The sequence below is a fragment of the Apium graveolens genome, chromosome 6, assembly GCF_009905375.1.
Source record: "Apium graveolens cultivar Ventura chromosome 6, ASM990537v1, whole genome shotgun sequence".
NCBI classification, from domain to species: Eukaryota; Viridiplantae; Streptophyta; class Magnoliopsida; order Apiales; family Apiaceae; genus Apium; species Apium graveolens.
The window spans coordinates 273,045,849-273,052,937 of record NC_133652.1 but is presented as its reverse complement, the minus strand read 5'-3'; the positions used below and the strand labels follow the sequence as shown (position 1 = coordinate 273,052,937).

Genomic DNA, 7,089 nt, shown 5'->3' with positions numbered 1-7,089 from the left:
AAGTGCTTCTAGCATGCATATCAACCTACACGACTCAATATCACTTTAATGTTATCACTACACTCGCATCAACATCACAATTTAGTCAATAAATCATCGCAAAAGGGATCATGATCAATGCATGAGCTATAATACATGATAAACAATTAAAGCTATAAAAAAACTATATGGCATAAATAATGCAACTATATGAATTAAACTATCATGAATATGCAACTATATGACACACACATTATTCCTCAACTACCACCCCCAAACTAAAATTCTTTACTGTCCAATCACACGGCGAATCGCCGCAGGGTGATAATCAACTGTCAGCCCTCGGACCACAGAAAACCCATTCTTGTCGACCTTCGCGTTCGCATAGAACTCGCGAACCACACTCATCGGCACTGCTTCGGGTGACTCACAGAAAGCTATCCACCCCTTTTCTGCAATCATCGGTAGCAACTCACCATCCCTCCCCGATAGTAAAAACCCTCTCTCCTTCAGAATCTGCTTCCCCAAAAGCCTAGTGTACTCCTCCTCCGCAGCTCTGTCAGTTAACCGAGGCCTTGCAGCAGTACCCCTCGATGAATCAGCAGTAGGAACTGTGCTGCTGCTGTCAATAGTGCGTGCTCTCTTGGGTGCCATTGATTCGTGAATAAAAATGTGTAAAACTAATTTGTAGTGCTTGGGAGAGATTTAAGTGCTTGGGAGTTTGTGGGAGATATGTAGGATAGGTGTATGTATATATAGGGTGTGAAATAGGTTAATTTAGATTATGGTTGGAGGTTAAGGGGTAAAAACATGGAGTAAAAACGTGGGTTAATGGGCTCTTTTTTTGTAGGTTTTTTTTTCTTTTTTTTTCCGTGCGCCAAAAAAAAAATTCTGACAGTTGACCCCTGCGCGGCCGCTCAGCATTGCTGCGCGGGCGCGCAGGGGGTCACTGGAAAAAAAATTTTCAGCCCCTTTTTTCAGATTTTTTTTGTGTTTTCGGATAGGTTATTAGCTTCTAAGGGTTCCTATAACAACAATTCATGGGTTGCCTCCCACGCAGCGCTTCTTTTTCGTTATTAGCTTGACGTTGCGTACCTTTCTTATGTAGTCAATAAAATGACACTAACCACTTCTCGGTTTGCCATGTCCCCATAGTAGTGCTTCAATCGCTGACCGTTAACCTTGAATGCTTGATCCGGATCATTCTCAAAAATTTCCACCGCTCCATGTGGAAACACAGTTTTGACAATAAAAGGTCCAGACCACCTTGATTTCAACTTCCCAGGAAAAAGTCGGAGACGAGAGTTGAATAAGAGAACTTGTTGCCCCGACACAAATAACTTAGGATGTAACTTCCTATCATGCCACCTCTTCACCTTTTCCTTGTACATTTTGTTATTTTCGTACGCTTGAAGTCGAAATTCATCAAGTTCATTAAGCTGAAGCATTCTTTTCTAACCAGCTGCATCTAAATCCAGGTTCAACTTTTTCAACGCCCAGTAGGCCTTATGCTCAAGCTCCGCAGGTAAATGACATCCCTTACCATACACCAACTGAAACGGGGACATACCAAGTGGAGTTTTGTATGCTGTTCTGTAAGCCCAAACAGCTTCATCGAGCTTTAAAGACCAATCCTTCCTTGACGGACAAACAACCTTCTCTAGAATGCGCTTGATCTCTCTGTTAGACACTTCCGCTTGACCATTTGTTTGCGGATGATAGGCAGTAGCCACTCTATAATTCACATTATAACGCTGCATCATAGAAGTGAACTTACGGTTGCAGAAGTGCGTCCCTTCGTCACTGATGATTACCCTAGGTGTTCCAAACCTTGTGAAAATCTGCTTATGAAGAAAATTCAGCACCGCCTTTGCATCATTTGTCGGTAGAGCTTTGACTTCTACCCATTTTGAGACATAATCGACTGCCAGTAAAATGTACCGATTATTGCAAGACGAGACAAAAGGCCCCATAAAATTGATTCCCCAAACATCAAAGACCTCAACTTCAAGCATCACATTTAACGGCATCTCGTCCTTTCTCGTCAAATTTCCCACTCTTTGGCAACGATCACACCTTAAAACAAACTGATGAGCATCCTTAAACAACGTAGGCCAGAAAAAACCTACTTGCAGAATACGAGCTGCCGTCTTCTCACCACCATAATGTCCACCATAAACCGTGGAGTGGCAGTCTCGTAATATCCCCCCTGTCTCACAGAACGGGATACATCTCCTGATGATCTGGTCAGCTCCCTGTCTAAACAAATATGGTTCATCCCACATATACCACTTCACCTCATATAGAAACTTCTTCTTTTGCGCGGTCGTCAAATTAGGAGGCATTATATTGCTAACCAGATAGTTTACAATATATGCAAACCATGGTTCTTCCTCCTGAACTGCAAACAACTGCTCATCCGGAAAAGATTCATTGATTAATTTCTTATCTTGTGAAGTAGAATCGGGATTCTCCAACCTAGAGAGATGGTCAGCTACTTGATTCTCAGTACCTTTTCTATCCTTGATTTCTAACTCAAATTCCTGAAGTAAAAGCACCCAACGAATGAGTCTCGGCTTTGAATCCTTCTTGGAAACCAGATAGCGAATTGCCGCATGATCAGTAAACACTGTTACTTTAGTACCAAGCAGATAAGAATGAAATTTCTCGAAACCAAAGACTATAGCCAAGAGCTCCTTCTCCGTAGTGGTGTAGTTCATTTGGGCCCCATTTAAGGTTTTACTCGCATAATAGATTACATGGAAGAGATTCTTCTTGCGCTGTCCCAGAACTGCACCTACTGCATAATCACTTGCATCACACATCATCTCAAATGGCTCTGTCCAATCTGGTGCTGTAATAACTGGTGTAGTGATCAAACTCTTCTTCAGAGTCTCGAATGCCGCCAAACATTCATCATCAAATTTAAAAGGCACATCTTTCTCAAGCAAATTGCACAACGACTTAGATATCATTGAAAAGTCTTTGATGAATCGCCGATAAAAACCCGCAAGACCAAGAAAACTACGGATTCCTTTTACAGAAATAGGTGGTGGAAGGTTTTCAATGACTCCCACCTTGGCCTTGTCCACCTCCAGACCCTTGCTGGAGACCTTATGCCCAAGAATAATGCCTTCACGCACCATAAAATGACATTTTTCCCAATTGAGCACCAAATTAGTTTCCACGCACTTTTTGAGTACGGCACGAAGATTATTCAAACATTCATCATACGAATGTCCAAAGACGGAGAAGTCGTCCATGAATACCTCAACATTATTTCCAATCATGTCAGAGAATATAGCCATCATACATCTCTGAAAAGTGGCCGGGGCGCCACATAACCCAAATGAGACTCTGCGAAAAGCAAACGTGCAAATGGACAAGTGAAGGTAGTCTTTTCCTGATCCTCTGGTGCAATACAAATCTGGTTATAACCTGAATAACCATCCAGAATACAAAAATACTCGTGACCAGCCAACCTGTCAAGCATTTGATCAATGAACGGAAGAGGGAAGTGATCCTTCCTTGTGGCTTTGTTCAACTTCCGATAGTCCATGCATACTCTCCATCCTGTAACTGTTCGAGTAGGGATGAGCTCATTCTTTTCATTTGTTACCACCGTGATACTTCCTTTCTTAGGTACACATTGTACGGGGCTCACCCAAGAACTGTCAGAAATAGGATAAATGATGCCTGCATCCAGCCATTCCAGAATTTCCTTCTTCACCACCTCCTTCATGATAGGATTCAGTCTGCGCTGCTGTTCAACCGTTGGCTTACTACCTTCCTCTAGCAGAATTTTATGCATACAATATAAAGGACTTATACCCTTGATGTCTGTTATGGTCCATCCAATAGCCGATTTGAATTCTCTCAAAATCCTTAAGAGCTTGTCTTCCTCACTACCTGAAAGGTCAGATGCAATAATAACAGGTAAAGTAGATGCATCACCTAAAAAAGCATACCTTAAGTGTTCAGGTAATGGTTTGAGCTCCAAGGTAGGTGCTTCCTGTATTGATGGTTTGAGCTTTCCTTCAGCATTTTTGAGGTCAGTAGTACCAAGAGATTCAAACGGCATGTCTAGCTTTCGCTTCCAGGGAGAAGCGTTCAGATATTGTAATTGCTCATTGCCATCTTCATCATCGCTGTCAAAATCCCCCACTAAGGCCTTTTCCAATGCATCAGACATTAGCATGCGATCGAGTTCCGAAGTAACCGCTGAATCAATCGCATCCACTTTTAAACACTCCTCATCTACTGTAGGGAATTTCATTGCCTTGAATACGTTGAAGGTCACATCCTGATCTTGTACCCGCATAGTAAGTTCACCCTTCTACACATCTATCAAGGTACGACCAGTAGCCAAGAAAGGTCTTCCCAAGATTATGGGAATCTTCTTATCTTCCTCAAAATCCAGAATAACAAAATCTGCAGGAAAGAAGAGCTTATCCACCTTGACTAGTACATCCTCCACTATACCCCTTGGGTAAGTAATAGAGCGGTCAGCCAATTATAGAGACATGTATGTGGGCTTAGGATCAGGCAAATCCAATTTTTTAAAGATCGACAACGGCATCAAATTGATACTTGCTCCCAAATCACAAAGGCACTTGTCAAAAGTCAACTTGCCAATGGTGCAAGGAATGGTGAAGCTACCAGGATCTTTCAATTTTGGTGGTAACTTTTGCTGCAGAACAGCGCTGCATTCTTCCGTGAGAGCAACGATCTCAAGGTCATCCAGTTTCACCTTCCTTGAAAGAATATTCTTCATGAACTTCGCATAACTTGGCATTTGCTCCAGAGCCTCAGCGAAAGGTATATTGATGTGAAGCTTCTTGAACACCTCCAGAAACTTACCGAACTGTCTGTCCAGCTTTTGTTGCTGCAATCTCTTAGGAAAAGACGGTGGAGGATAGAGCTGTTTCTCCCCTGTATTACCCTCAGGCAGAGTGTGTTCAACAGTAGTCTTCCTTGGTTCCGCCACTTTCTCCTTTTGCTTCGCTTCTTCATCACTAATTTCAGCTTCTCCTTCTTTTGCCTTTTCAGCATCAGCAACTTTTCCAGACCTTAAGGTAATAGCTTTGACTTGCTCTTTAGCTTCCTTCCTGCCTGGTACTTCCGTGTCACTGGGAAGAGTGCCAGGTTGACGATTGAGCACATCATTGGCTAATTAACCGGTTTGATTCTCCAAGGTCTTGATAGAAACTGCCTGACTCTTGCATAACAGCTTAAGTTCCTCAAAATCAGCACTAGTAGGTGCAGCTGCACTTCCCTGTTGCGGATATGATTGCCTTGGGACATACTGCTGTGACTGCTGGAATCCAGGTGGGTTAAACTGTTTACTCACACCATGCTGATACGGTGGCTGAATAGCATTCTGATTATTTCCCCAGCTGAAATTTGGATGATTTCTGTTATTAGGATGATAGGTAGCTAGCACATGTTGCTGTTGTCACTGATAATTATTCACATACTGAACAGATTCATTGACAAGAGAACACTGATCCGTAGCATGAGAACCTGCACAGAGCTCCCAAACCATAGCTATCTGATTAACTCCATGTGCAGCCAAAGAATCAACCTTCATTGATAGTGCCTGGAGCTGCGCTGCAATAGCGGTGGCCGCATCGACTTCCAGAATACCTGCTACCTTACCAGTCATCATCCTCTGAGTTGGGTTTTGATGCTCATTTGCAGCCATAGTCTCGATAAGATTATAAGCCTCAGTATAGCTTTTAGCCCATAAGGCGCCTCCAGCTGCTGCATCGAGCATGGGCCGAGATTGGGCCCCCAAACCATTATAGAAACCAGTGATTACCATCCAATCAGGCATTCCATGATATGGACACTTTCTCAACATTTCCTTGTAGCGTTCCCAAGCTTCGCACATAGATTCTGTAGGTTGCTGCGCAAACTGAGTAAGAGCACTCCTCATAGCAGCAGTCTTTGCCATCGGATAAAACTTCACCAGAAACTTTTGTGCAAGATCTTGCCACGTAGTGATGGACCCAGCTGGTTCAGAATGTAACCAGTCCTTAGCTTTGTCCCTTAGTGAGAATGGGAAAAGCCTCAGCTTGATAGCCTCATCAGTCACGCCATTATACTTAAAAGTGCTGCAGATCTCGACAAAATTCCTTATGTGCATGTTGGGGTCTTCAGTCGCAGCTCCTCCAAAAGAAACGGAATTCTGCACCATCTGTATAGTGCTCGGCTTGATTTCAAAGGTGTTAGCTTGAATAGCCGGATGAAGGATGCTTGACTGAATGTCATCAATTTTTGGCCGAGAAAAATCCATAAGAGCTGGATCAGCCTGAACAATTCGATCACCCATGTTTACTGGTTCCTTCCGCTCAGTTCCTGAATCCGAATCTTCAAAATCTAACTTCTCCGGAATATCAAGAGCTTCGTTTGTCTCCTCAGATGTATCTACAGTCCTCTTGCGAGTACGAGAACGAGTTTGCATAAACGCTCGCTAAAGTACCTGAAACAAAACCGGAAAATAATAAGTAACCACTACGTCCTAATCACTGAGTCCTAATGACCAATGATGGTAAGTACATAAGCTAAATAATTATGCCGAGTCCCCGGCAGCGGCGCCAAAAACTTGTTAGGGCGAAAACACGCGCTAATATTCATGCAAGTATACGCGTTCGCAAGTAATATAGAATACTTTCTAGTTCGTTCCCACAGAGACTCGGACTGAATTATTGTCTAATTAAACTCACTCACCAATGTATGATTACTTCTCAATGTTAAGACACTAACACTTAGAATTGTTTACTAAATATTAACTACAATTAACTACTTAATTACTCACTTAACTAACACTTCAAATTATCAATAATAAAACACACATGAGATCACAACTTCATTACTACTTCCTTCAATAGCTATCATTATTACCTTTAGTATGTGATAGTGATGATATTAATCGAATAACACGAAACTGATAAAAGCCAACTTTCATTATACTAATACCATTCTACCAAACATCCACAATTAAGATAGAAGTTGAATAGTCATCAATTATGTTGAGACCCTATATGTCTATAGAATTTGACAACACAACGATTTAAGCACAAGTTATTCCTTTTGATTACACAAGGC

General features: G+C 42.2%; 1 non-coding gene across 1 annotated transcript; it reads left to right on the top strand.

Annotated features, from left to right (window-relative positions):
• Positions 1-5,813: 5,813 nt before the first annotated feature.
• On the top strand, positions 5,814-5,920 carry LOC141669764 (small nucleolar RNA R71). Its single transcript, XR_012554025.1, has one exon. It is a non-coding gene; the product is annotated as a small nucleolar RNA R71 (small nucleolar RNA).
• The last annotated feature ends 1,169 nt before the right edge of the window (positions 5,921-7,089 follow it).